At 39.4% G+C, this 12,535-nt stretch overlaps 1 protein-coding gene across 1 annotated transcript in view; it reads left to right on the forward strand.

The window, feature by feature from the left end:
* The first annotated feature begins 3,166 nt into the window (after positions 1 to 3,166).
* Positions 3,167 to 12,535, forward strand: part of LOC121401516 (vomeronasal type-2 receptor 116-like) — a 35,802-nt gene continuing 26,433 nt past the window's right edge. The window contains exon 1 of the mRNA XM_041586564.1: positions 3,167 to 3,197. The gene's annotated coding sequence lies outside the window, so the exon portion shown is untranslated. The remainder of the gene's footprint in view (positions 3,198 to 12,535) is intronic.

Below are 12,535 nucleotides of genomic sequence, written 5' to 3' on the forward strand. Positions count from 1 at the left end.
AGCAATTTGACTCTTTCCCTTGCAAGGTAAAGCTGCGGCCTCTGAAAAACATGCCCCTTACTAGCCCCAAAACTTTTAGAATCCTTTAAACAAACTCCTTCAACATCCCAAACTTCCTGCCCTCAATGTATGAGCAACGAAGTACTTTACCCAAACCTTGGCAAAGGGACTTAACATCCCCGGAGGCCTATAGGCCCATATCGCTATTGACAACAGATGTAAAAATCCTGGCGAAGGTTCTAAGCCAGACGAACTTAAACAAATAATAACCCACATAATCAACTGAGGACAAACTGTTTATCCCTCAAAATCCACCGCGCACAATATTAGAAGGCTGATGCTCAACTTATCTGTGGACCACTGTAATCGGGGTCAGAGAGCAGTTGCTGCTTTGGACATAGCCAAAGCTTTCGATACAGTTGAATGGGCGTACCTGTGGCGTGTCTCAAAGCATTTGGGTGTTGGCCCTCACATTCACCTCGCTAGTTCAACTTCTCTATAAGACCCCGGTGGCATCCCTAAGGCTCAATGCCTCACAAAACTGAGAAATTTACCTTAGCTAGGGGTACGCGCAGGGGTGTCCACTGTCCCCCTTGTTGTTCCCATGGCCATCGAGCCTCAGCATTAGCAATTAAAACAAAATCCATGTATTATTGGCCACGACTGGCAAACAGAGAAGAAAAGGTACAAATGTATGCAGGCGACACTTTAGTGTATTTAGGGACACACACAATTCACGGAACTTCTGACGTTAACGGCCGACTTTGGACGAATTTCGGCCTCAAAATCAACCCCTCCAAATCCACTCTTTTCCAATGACCCCTTAAACTGGTCCCTGAACCCGGATTGCGCAGAAAACTACATTTGGTGATAAATTTACATATTGGGAATTCACATTGCTTCCCCTATATCCTCCTATTATACTCTTAACATTGCGCTTTACTCTACTGGGCTCAAGCCAACTTCCAGCATGGGAACTTCTCCCTTTGGTCCGACTGGGCTCATACAACTTATAAAGATGGTGATTGCCCCGAAAATTCTTTATGTACTGTGGCATGCGCCTATTAAGATTCAAGCCCCCTTTTTTGCCCACTTAGCATTCCTCTTTCGGCAATTTATTTGGGGAAAAAACAGATGCAGACTGTCCATAAAAACGCTGCAGAGACCCAAAACTGATGGGGCATGCCCCTCCCAGACATGCATCTGTATTACCTCACGGCCCAACTCTCACAAATCCGTACTCTGAAAAGTGCTCTGCCTGAGGACGCTCTAGTTCAGCTGTGGCAGTGTTTATTAAATACTGATCTCCCTCCATTCTATGCCATTCTGGCCCTAAACCTGTATAAGACAAAGCAGTTGGTGAGTAACTGCTTCCTGTGGAATCAAAAAACTCTGTTGCAATGGTCTCTCCAACTGGTCCAACCAGTAGTACTAGAACTGCAAACCCTTTATGGTATAACTGTAAACTGGCTCCTCTAGATAAGCTGTCCACTCCAAAAGAGTGGATCCAGGCAGGGATATCTTCTATAGCCAGTTTGGTCCGATAACGGCATTTAATGAGTAAGGCAAACCTATTCATTGCCCAATTCTCAATGGCTAATATACCACAAAGTGGAGCTGCACTTATAGACTGAAAAATCCAAGCGCCTGCAGTTGGTACCTCCTTCATAATGGAACAAGATATCAGAGAATTCCAGGCACACTCTATCACTCATTTTACAAAGAACTACAAAATTGGTTTTAGGAAAAACTCAATAAAAGCAAGGCCCACTGGAAACACTCCATTGACTATATAACTGACGATCAGTGGGCCCAGGTGTTGTTAACCCCACTGTCTATTTCACCCATATATAAATATAGCATTTTGCAACTGTACTTGATACATAGGCGTATTATACAAGATCTCGGCTGCACAAAATCCACCCTGATATTCTGGATACTTGTGTTAGGTGCAATGCAGCGGAGGGAACTTTACTGCACACGTTCTGTCCTGCCCTGTATTAAATGACTATTGGGCCAGGATACAAAAACGTATTACCACCATCCTAGGCTTTGATTCCACTTAATCCCAAGTGTTATATCTTAGTATGGACCCACCCAATCAGCTGACTCGCCCTGCAAAAAAATACTTCATAAAATTCTATTTCAAGCGCGTAGACTCATAGCTCAAGTATGAAATCTCAACTCCCCCCCTCTATATGCGGATTGGGAAAAATCGGTTCAAACATGTGTAATGTGGAACAACTAATTGCTAGGCGTAACAATAACTCTGACCAATGTATGAAAATATGGCAGCTGTGGATTCGAGAATAAAGTATAAATTCTTATGTTTACTGTATGTTCTGAGACATGGAGAACTTGTTTTTTGAAACGATTTGTCACTGTTACTCTTTATGACCTGTCAACATTTGAACAAAACTTTCCGATTTTTCACATGGTAATTTGAGGAAAAACACGCCTGCCAAATGGTACAAATGTTTCCAGTAATAAGGTATTTACCCAACACAGTATATTACTTGACCTTTAGTCAATTGTGATTTTGTCAAAAACACACAATTTGCTTTTTAGTAAATTTGCCAAATGTCTCTCAATGTATTTAGTAGCCTATGAAAACCTTTCTCCACTGATGTTAATAATGTCACATTCAGTCCTGACATATTAAAGTTTGGAATTAGAATGTGATACAGTTCAAAAATAAATTTGACAACAGTCTAAATGTCAGTTACATGTACTATTCCCAGAATAGAGCTGAGCTCCCCAGGTGACTGTGTCTATATTCATTCTACTGTGCAAATCCTCTCTCTGTTCTCTATAAAATGAGGTTGGATTAGCCGGGCCCCTTACTCCGGCACCTGCACCCGGGGCCCCTGTGTCTCTCGGTGTTACTGCTGCTGCTGCTGGGAATCTCTCTGACCTTCCTCTCTCTATTAGATACATTGGACTGTATGAGACAAATGCTGGAGTCACAGCTCAATCCCACTGAAATACTGATTTATTGTATAATGTGTTGTGTCAGACCCTTCACATCTGAGGTCGAGCCTTTCAGTGAGGCCTGTCGCTTGCAAATAACTAAAGCACATAAAGAAGTGAAATATATAAAGGAAGGAGATATAATGATAGGAGCCTGATCACTGCACATTTAAATACCTTGCTTTTCCATTTAGATCAGATGGTTATCAGGACATTTTCTGTACTAAGTAAGTTATACTTTATTTTTTATTTGAGTTTTATATTGATTTGTATTGTATTTGTATATTGACTTTAAAAGTAGGTTTAACAAATGATAGTGACAAATTGTTTCACAAGGTTGTGTCAATGGGCATCATAATGTGTCGCAGTTCATTGTATCAATTAAATAATACACAGCGACTGTGCTGGGGTAACACCACATTATATAAAATATCAGTTGTATTTTGTTGGAAATAGAGCAGGTAGGGTGGAGAAAGGAAATATATCATACTCATCATATATGTCATACTCATCATACCCCATCATAATTATCATAATACTCATCATAATCTACTCATCATACCTTCATGCTCATCATACTCATCATCATACTCATTATATAACTCATGTTGTTGTGTTACATACAGGATACCTTGACGCGTTTCGTGATACAACACTTCCTCAGAGATCTCTGAGGAAGGTGTATCACGAAACGCGTCAGACCTCAGACGCTATGGTTGTATGATTGATCTTATACCTTAATAAAAAGTATTTACCTTTTAAATTATTTGGAGACGAGCGATTCGTGTTGATTCCAGGAGTGCGGCGGCCTGCAAATTCTCTACTTGATAAGCAAGATGGGTCTGCAACTGATCTTAGAATTAAGGGTCCTTTTCCTTCACTATCATTACAATGGATGCTGTTTGCATGTGCAGTGTAGGAGGTGAACCCGTCAAGAAGTAATTGAAAAAGGTCTTGAAGTAAAAGGTTAGGTGTTTTAAGAACTGTTGTAATATTTCACTATTGTAGTGATAAGGACCTGATGCTTTTCCTGATTTGGAGTCTTTTGATGAATTGTTATACTAAATCTGTATCCATTGGTTAAGCTACTGTAGCATCTCTCCCATTCTTTCTCTGAAAGAACTTCTTTTCCAGGTGGTGTACATCCGTAGCACCTATCGACATGCCTGGCAATAGTATTCATTCTCAAATGTAAAATAATTTTTAATGAACACCATTTAAAGACAATCAAGAACAAAGAAAATCTTCTGGTTTGCAGATTGGTTTCTAATAACACTCCTTATACAGGCCATACCTTCACCAAGAGGATAGAGGGATGTCTCTATTCACATAAGATTAACCATGGTGGAAGTAAATCTAATTTATTGAGTCTGCAAAGAAGGTCTGTAGTGTCTATAAGGCACACATTCATTTTCATTACTTCTTTTTGTAAAAAGTGGGTTCTAGTACTGATCCAATACCTGAAACTATTGGTCTACCTGGAGGGTTGACAAGGGTCTTATGCATTTTTAGTAGGTAGAGCACCTGAATCCTCGGGTTATCAGTGATCAAAAATTCCTTTCTCTGTGTCATCTATAACAGAATATAGCCATGCTTCTTCTGCCATCAGGGTCAATTTGCTTTTGATATTACGGTTGGTCATGCCCGATTTTAGTGTAGTGCCCTTGAGTATTCAAAACACCTCACTATTGTACTTTTTCTTTGTCAAGAACTACAATACTTCCCCTTTGTCAGCTTTATGGATAATAATTTCATTTTTGTAAATAATGTAAGGCTGCTTGCTCAATAAAACTCAAATTGTACACACATTTCTCATTCATAACCCACACCATTTTTCATTTCTAAAAAGGTCAACATGTTTCAAAAGCCTGAAATAATCATTATTCACATATTGTTATGAAAGGAGTCCCAAACCCAGAACTAGTGCCAAGGTCCCAGGCGCAGCTCATTCTTCCACCTATAACAGCCACCTTTGGCTTTGAGACAAGCCCTCCACTAGTTGGGTGTCACCAGGTCTTAATGTAAGAGGACCATGGAGTGAGTTCTGGGCAGACAAACGTTGTAACTGGAACAAAAAACAAGGAGCATGGTCAAGGGACTGGCCTGGTTGATACCTCCAAATACTCTCCTTCACGCAACCTTCACTCTGTTTCTGATCTTCGCCTCCTCTCATCACTTCTGCCCATTCTCGTCTACAAGACTTCTCTCGGGCATCTGCTTTTCTCTGGAACTCTCTGCCTAGAGCTATCAGACTTTCTCCTTCTTTCCAAACTTTTAAGCGCTCCTTAAAGACCCACCTGTTTAAAGAAGCTTATTCAATGTACCTTAATTAATCATTGCTGTATCAAAAATCACAAAATTGTTTCTAAAATCCTAATGTCTAAATTTTACCCTAACCTTTAGTTTGTAAACTCTATTTTGTAGAGCCTTCTAATCCTATTGTATCTGTAACCCTGGTTTGTTATCCACCATTTATTCCCTGTTTGTTATAACTAAGGTAAAGAACTGCGTATCTTGACGGCGCTATATAAAAAATGATGATGATGATGATGATACTAGGAGAAGCAGTACAGATTCAAGAGATGAGAGAGTAGCCAAGGTCATACATCGATTCAAACACACCAATATCGCAGTACACAACAGGATCCAAGAGAGTCGTGTAGGGTCAAAGGTCGGGCAGCAAGCAAGAGAAGGTCAGGGACAGGCAGTGTCAAGAGCAAGGATCAGACAATATAAGGAACTATGAAGATAGGCTAATTATTATTGCCCATGGTCCCTTTAAATATTCAAATTTCACACCAACCGCAATGACTTTACGAGGTGCTCTTATCCCATGTTTAGGATCGAGAGTTCAGAGGATGATAATTCATAGGAGGACAGAGTAATAAGTAGGTTATACCTAGTCTGCCTATGGGCTTCTGGGACTCTAAAGGGATTAAGATGGACCCGATACAAAAGTTACTCTGCACAGCACATCATTAGTACAGACACTTACGGTTTGCAAATAAATGGTTTAATTAAGCAAATAATTACAACAATGTATAATTACAAAGTCATTAAAACATTTAATTTAGTACATACCAAACACAGCACTCAGGCTTATAAGGCGGACAAGTTGGTGTATTGGAGAACACCCCAACTTTCAGACACCAAGACCCCTTTTGACAAGGGGTTTCTTGTGTCTATAGCCCAAAGCAGTGATGAGGGAAATTGTTTGCCAATTTTCACCTTAAAAATGATGCCTATGGACTAATAATTGCCATCCGTAGACTTCAATGTATCTTGTTAATCTGGTAGCAGTTGTAATGGGCAGTACTATTTCCAAACCAAACATGGCTTCCCTGCCTCTTCTATTATACTGCACATGTGCCAGATCTACATATCTTATTCCCCATGTGCCACCTACTGGATGCTTAACCTATTCATATAACCAAATACTATAACCACAGCTAATATCTCTCAATGAGAGGAGGCATAATATAACAAACACATCTCATATGTAACACAGATTAAGATTAAAAACACATTATAAATAAAGAAAAGCCATATAAAGTGTTAAATGTATAATCTATAATAGCACTGAAAGTGCAAAGAGTGCAAGTAAAGTGCATACACCCTACACTGTGTACTCTGGGTGAAGGATATAACGACACATCAATCTTAATTTCTCTTCAACAGGTCTGTCTTCATCATATTAATATTCCATATATATTAATAACCAATTAGTGCAAAAGTGAGCTAAAATCAAAGATCAAAATAGAGAGACGATACTCCTACAACAAGCTTTGGTTAATGAATATATCGTCAACAAAATAATCATCATCGAGATTACAGTAAAAACCATGCCACATTTGATATCACTCCTATGTTTGTCCCACCCTTATAGTAAGTGGCCTTGTAGTCTCCCCAACATACAGTTTCCCACAAGGACCATTTTAAAATGTAGATCCCAAACCATTTTATAGTTGATAAATTTATAGTTAGAATATTTTTCCTGTCCTACGGTGTGAACAACTTTTGCAAAATCCACACACTGTCCACAGCTATACATACCTTTGGTTCCTAATAAACATGTACTCTGTTCCTTTGGGGGATCACTCAAGCATATTCCAGACAATCTTTCAAATTCTTTCCTAGTCTGTTCTTCTCTTTTAATTGCCTTCTACTTAATAGTTTCTCTCTCCACTTTCATTACTTTCTCCAAACCATTCTCCAATGTAGTCTAACCATTCCCCCTACTCTTGAAATGTGAAATAATTTCTGCCACCATTACTTCAAAATCTTTCTGGATCATTTACAATGCAGCGGGCTCTAAGTAGCTGGCTATATGGAAGCCCATTAGTGTTGTGGGGTGAAAACTAGCAGGGTTAAGCCAATATTATCTTAGACTTAAGAAAAATATCTGTTTCAGCCTCCATGCTTCATTTATACAGAGTCATCCAGGAAGTGCACCACCTGTCTTGAATCCAGATACTCTTTGAATTCCTCCAATAATTCCACTTCACCTTGCCAAATGAAAAACAGGTAATCTATTTAGCGTGGCCAGGCACATACTGTATATGGGAGCAGTATTCAATAAATAAATCCTCTTCAAACTGAACCATGAATAAATTAGCATAGGTCTATGCTGCATTAGAACCCAACGACATGCCCTGGCTCTGCTCATAGAACTTACCCTCAAAACGAAAGTAGTTCTTGTTCAAGACCTAATGCAAAAATGTTAAAAGCATTTCAGGTACTCCCTCTGGTAATTCCATAGTGTTGAGAACTTGCTGAATCACCATCATACCCCCATCATGGGGGATGGAGATGTAAAGAGATGTCACATCTATTGAGCACAACATTGCATCATCTGGAAGATCTGTGATGACCCTGATTTTGTTAATAAAATTAGTAGTGTCATTAATTTAGGACTTAGTATTGACAACAACAAGATTAAGGTGGCTATACAGGAAAGTGGCCATTGGTTGAAAGACTGATGTCATCCCTACAACATGGGGTTTGCCAGGTGTATTACAAAGATCTTTATGAAGTTTAGGAAGCAAATAAAATACTGGAGTAATTGGGTTATTCACCTGTAGAAACATTGTGATTTTCTCCAGTAAAATGCCGATTGTTTCAACTCATGAATATATGCATCTATCTCTAGCTTAATATAGCTTACAGAGTCTTTATCTAGTAAATGGAAGTGGTCCCTATTGGTGAAGAGCAAAATCTTTCACAGTTTTGCAAATTTTCAGTGAAACAAATAAGGTTAGATTCACCCATCACTAGTCGCTATCACACAGTTGTCTGTCACCACAATGGCGCCTCCCTTGTCAGCTAGTTTTAATAATTAAAGAATCATCTTTACTCAAACTTTGCAATGCTTCTTTTTCCATTTTAGTTAGATTGACACTATGGTTGATGGGGGGGCAACGTAGTTTGGCAATATCCCTCTCAACTGCCTTAATAAATGTTTCAACCACATGGTTATTTGTGGGCTGATTAAACTTTCTTTTAGTGCGATATTTAGAGTAGTCAAACCAGCTATTCTCATAAACAAATGCATTCTCTTTGTCGGTTTCAGCAATGTTTTCTGATTCAGTGGTATTCTTGCTGTCACTTGTCACACTTGGCACCCAGAATCCAGAACCAAAGCTAGGCTCCCTGGTCTCGGCTCTTGCTTCTGCCTTTAACAGCCACCTTTTCACCTCGGGAGGAGCCCTCGGCTAACTGGATGCCGCCAGGTCTTATAAAGAGAGGAGCAAAGCTAAGGGTTCTGGACGAGCAGAGGGGCATGATCATTAAACAAAGTCTTTAGGCAGAAGATCACAGTTCAAGGAGCAGACATAAAGTGTAGTCAAACAGGCCGGATCGGTGCGGGCAGAATTCAAGCAAAGTCAGACAGGCAAGGGTCAATGCCGGGAGTTCAATCAGAATGGTCAAGACAGGCACGGGTCAGAATACGGATATCAGAATAGTCTGTTTAGCAGGTAGAGGTCGGGATCACAGTAATCAGGAAAGTCAAGGCAGGGTCAAAACAGGAATCAGAACACAGGATAAATCAGGATAGCACCCAGGAACTCTCAAAAGATGAACCTAACAACGGGCAATGATAAAAACGCCAAGTCCCCTTTAATACTGTTTGAATTTCGCACCATTGCGCGCTGATGAAAACACTCAGCACAAGTGCGCCTATAAAAACCCAAAGTGCGCACCGCGCGCCCTAAGCCACAGTATCACCAATGTTTTAAGGAAGACCAATGTTAAGGCGTCCCTGCCGAAGGTGCAGTGGGCGTCCCCGCTAGCCCTCTGGACCCCCAGGGTGAGTTTTTGTCACATCAATCTTTTCAACAAAGGCTTTTACTCTTAATGTTCTGAATATATTTTTGTACTTCAATATCTAGGGGGTTATTTACTAAAGTCTGACTGGGAAAAACTCAAAGAATGTATGATACCCCACTGCTGCAAAAAGGCAGAATCTGAAAAGCCACCATCTCAGACCTACATGTATCTCAAATTGAAGTTATTGGGGTCTTCAAGGGGTGGTTTGCCTGAAAATCCAACTTTTTCAAGATTGTTGGGCAAAAATTCAAAAAACAAAGAGAATAAGCCAGAACAATTTGGTTGATTCGATTTTTTACTCAATTCTATCAAGTTTTTCTGTGATCCAATTAATTCAGGCTATTTCATAAATAAATAAGATCAAATTGAGTATGGGAGTTTGGTTGTGGGTTTTTTTAAAATAAAATATGAGATAAATTTCACCTTCCAGCTTTTGGGTGCTCAGATATTGTGCTCCTGATGTGTTTTCGTAGTTTTCCATGCCTCCTGACAACCTCCATTTTCTTTAAACTCTTGCTCTGTTTTGTTTCACTTACCTGTTCTATGAGCTTGCTATAGTTCAACTACAAAATCACCTTGTGCAAATGTCCATCCTCTCCCATAATTAATTACCTGCAAGTGAATATGGCATCTTATTAGGATACAGGACACAGAGGTCCAGGTTAGTGACTTCTCTAACTCTTTATAAAATGTTAACAAGACTGGGACTTGTCTTGCTCTGGTTACAGAATTGTTGTAATAAATGATTTGTGTTATGAGAAAGATTTCCTTTATTTCTATTCTAGTTTGCTTTTCTGAAAATATTGACTGGAGTATTGGTACAGATGATTTACTGTAACAGCCTTTGATCAGGGCTGACTGAGATCTTTGTAATTGGACAAACCAGATGAAATACAATCCATTTTATTGATAGAAGTAAAATCGTGATGATAACATTTTGGGGTGCAATCTTATGTTTGCTTTTTATTATTTCAGTCCTTATCAACAGGGCTTTCGTCATATTGTTGATTTCCTATTTGCCATTGACCAAACTAACAAGAATCCAATGTTGTTACCCAATGTGACCCTGGGATATTATATATATGATTCCTGTGGAGATTCAGGGAAAGCCATGAGGAATGTCTTCCACATATTATATGGTACCGGAGAGCCGGTTCCCAATTACTCCTGTATGGGAAAGAAAAACATTGCTGGATTTATTGGGGATCTCACCTCAGAGACCACTGTACCCATAGCCCAGATTCTGACTCTGTATGGATATTCCCAGGTAAAAAAGGATCTGTCCTGTCCTGTAAACTGAAAAAAATAATCAAAGATATTTTCAAATGTTAGAATAGTTGGAATCAAGTCATAGTCCACATTGAAATACTGTAACTGATACTTATAAACATAAAATGTACTGCACTAATAGTTGTGTTTCTAATCACTGGCAAAGCAACACTTATGACTTGTGGCAGTCAAGTGGTTAACAATGGTGGCCTGGGTATTGAACATGTGATTGTATTTGATAGTCATAGTTATTTTTATTTCTATGTGATTGTGTGACAGACCCATAACAGACAGTTGGTCCATGAAACTCTAGTGGAATATCAACAGCAGCGATTGACCAAAGCAAATAACAGGCCCTTGTTTGCAGGGGTACAATGATAATATTACATTATACAGATTATAAAGATTACAGGGCAAGTCATTTAGAGTTACTTTGCTGCTCTACTACATATCAATGATTTGAGAACTTCTAATACATTCAAATGCATGTAATTCTGATAAAGATATAAAAATAGGAGAACTTCATATTTGGAGAGATGACGATAAATATAACATATATGTAGTCTATGATTTCCAGTATTTCAAAGATTCACAAACATATTACCAATGTACATATAGACCTAAAACATGGTTGTTTCACTGATTGTTGTCCTTTATTACTGAGTGGAAGAGGAGATATTGTTTAGTATCAATAGACATTGGTTATTTTAAACATATAAAAAGTCAGTACTGCGGAGCCCCTGAATGAATATCTACTAGAAGATAAATCATGTGTTTTGTTGCAACCCCCCCATGATTAAGTTTTTTATTCCTTGAACTTGAAACATTATGTCTGTCTCAAAATCCGCCTTTTGAATGAAAGCATGCTCAAATTAAGAGTTTTGAATGGGACAGGGGCAGATAATTCCAGAGAATTGCTACAGCATGTTAAAAATCCTGGATACAGGAGTGAGGAGGGGAGATGTAGATGTGTAGACTTATGTATATCTATGAAGGTTTTCATTTTTATCTAGTAGAAGTAAATCTAGGGCAAATGGACTTGTTGTGTAATCATTAGAGCTGTTTCACTACTCATCTCAGAAGATTCTTCAGTTCAACTGACTGGTATGGGAAAATCCTCAATAAATATGTAGGGGATCAGACAAATCCTTCCCCTGTTTTTTTGTCTGTGACATAGGCTGGAGAGACATCCAATAGGTTGGACACCCCAGTGCATCCTTCAGAGAGGGGGAGTAGCCAAATGTACGGGGTCTGCAACAGAACTTATAAATGGTTCCCTGCTGCAGCAACCAACGAGATCCAGATCTGTGGAGAGTGACAGTGCTGCTTGAAAGGATTTTAAAGGAAAGGGTTGCGTTTTGCTATACTTGATAAAGTATTTGAGCATCAGGGAGAGACAGATTCTGTCTCCTGCCGTGGATACTTTGGCCACTGTGTGTTCCCCAGGGTGAGGACAGGTCTTGCTTGTGAACCTGCCACATGGGAGTGGCTACTACTTTCCAAGGGAAAGGTACCTTGGGGCAGGTAGTGCTACCTGGGGACATAAGAGCTCTTGATGAAGGGACATTGAACTGACTGGAGTTATTCTGCATTTATCCACCCAGTGTGGAGTGTGGGACTGTGGCATTTAGGAGACTGTGCCAGGGGTTGATAGTCCACACAGGTTCCCCTGATTAAAGTGATATTGTGTGATTTGCATTTACAGTTACTAATATGACAAATGCATGGATGTAAATTTCAGTAGTCTCTTATGTGAGGAAGGATCAGTTGTGAGAGGTGTTCTTTAGGTAAAAGTGGCATGATTTAGGGAATGAATGAGAGGACAGGGTCAAATGTGACATTAGAAAGGAGAAGTAAAGCAGAAGCTAAGGGAATGGATGCTAGGGTACTGTCCCTTTTGTTAAGTCTTCTTTCCAAGCTAGGAAATAGACTACAAAGACCTCAGAAGTGATAGATATCAGGATAGGAG

Source organism: Xenopus laevis, chromosome 1L, assembly GCF_017654675.1.
Source record: "Xenopus laevis strain J_2021 chromosome 1L, Xenopus_laevis_v10.1, whole genome shotgun sequence".
In the NCBI taxonomy this organism is placed as follows: domain Eukaryota; kingdom Metazoa; phylum Chordata; class Amphibia; order Anura; family Pipidae; genus Xenopus; species Xenopus laevis.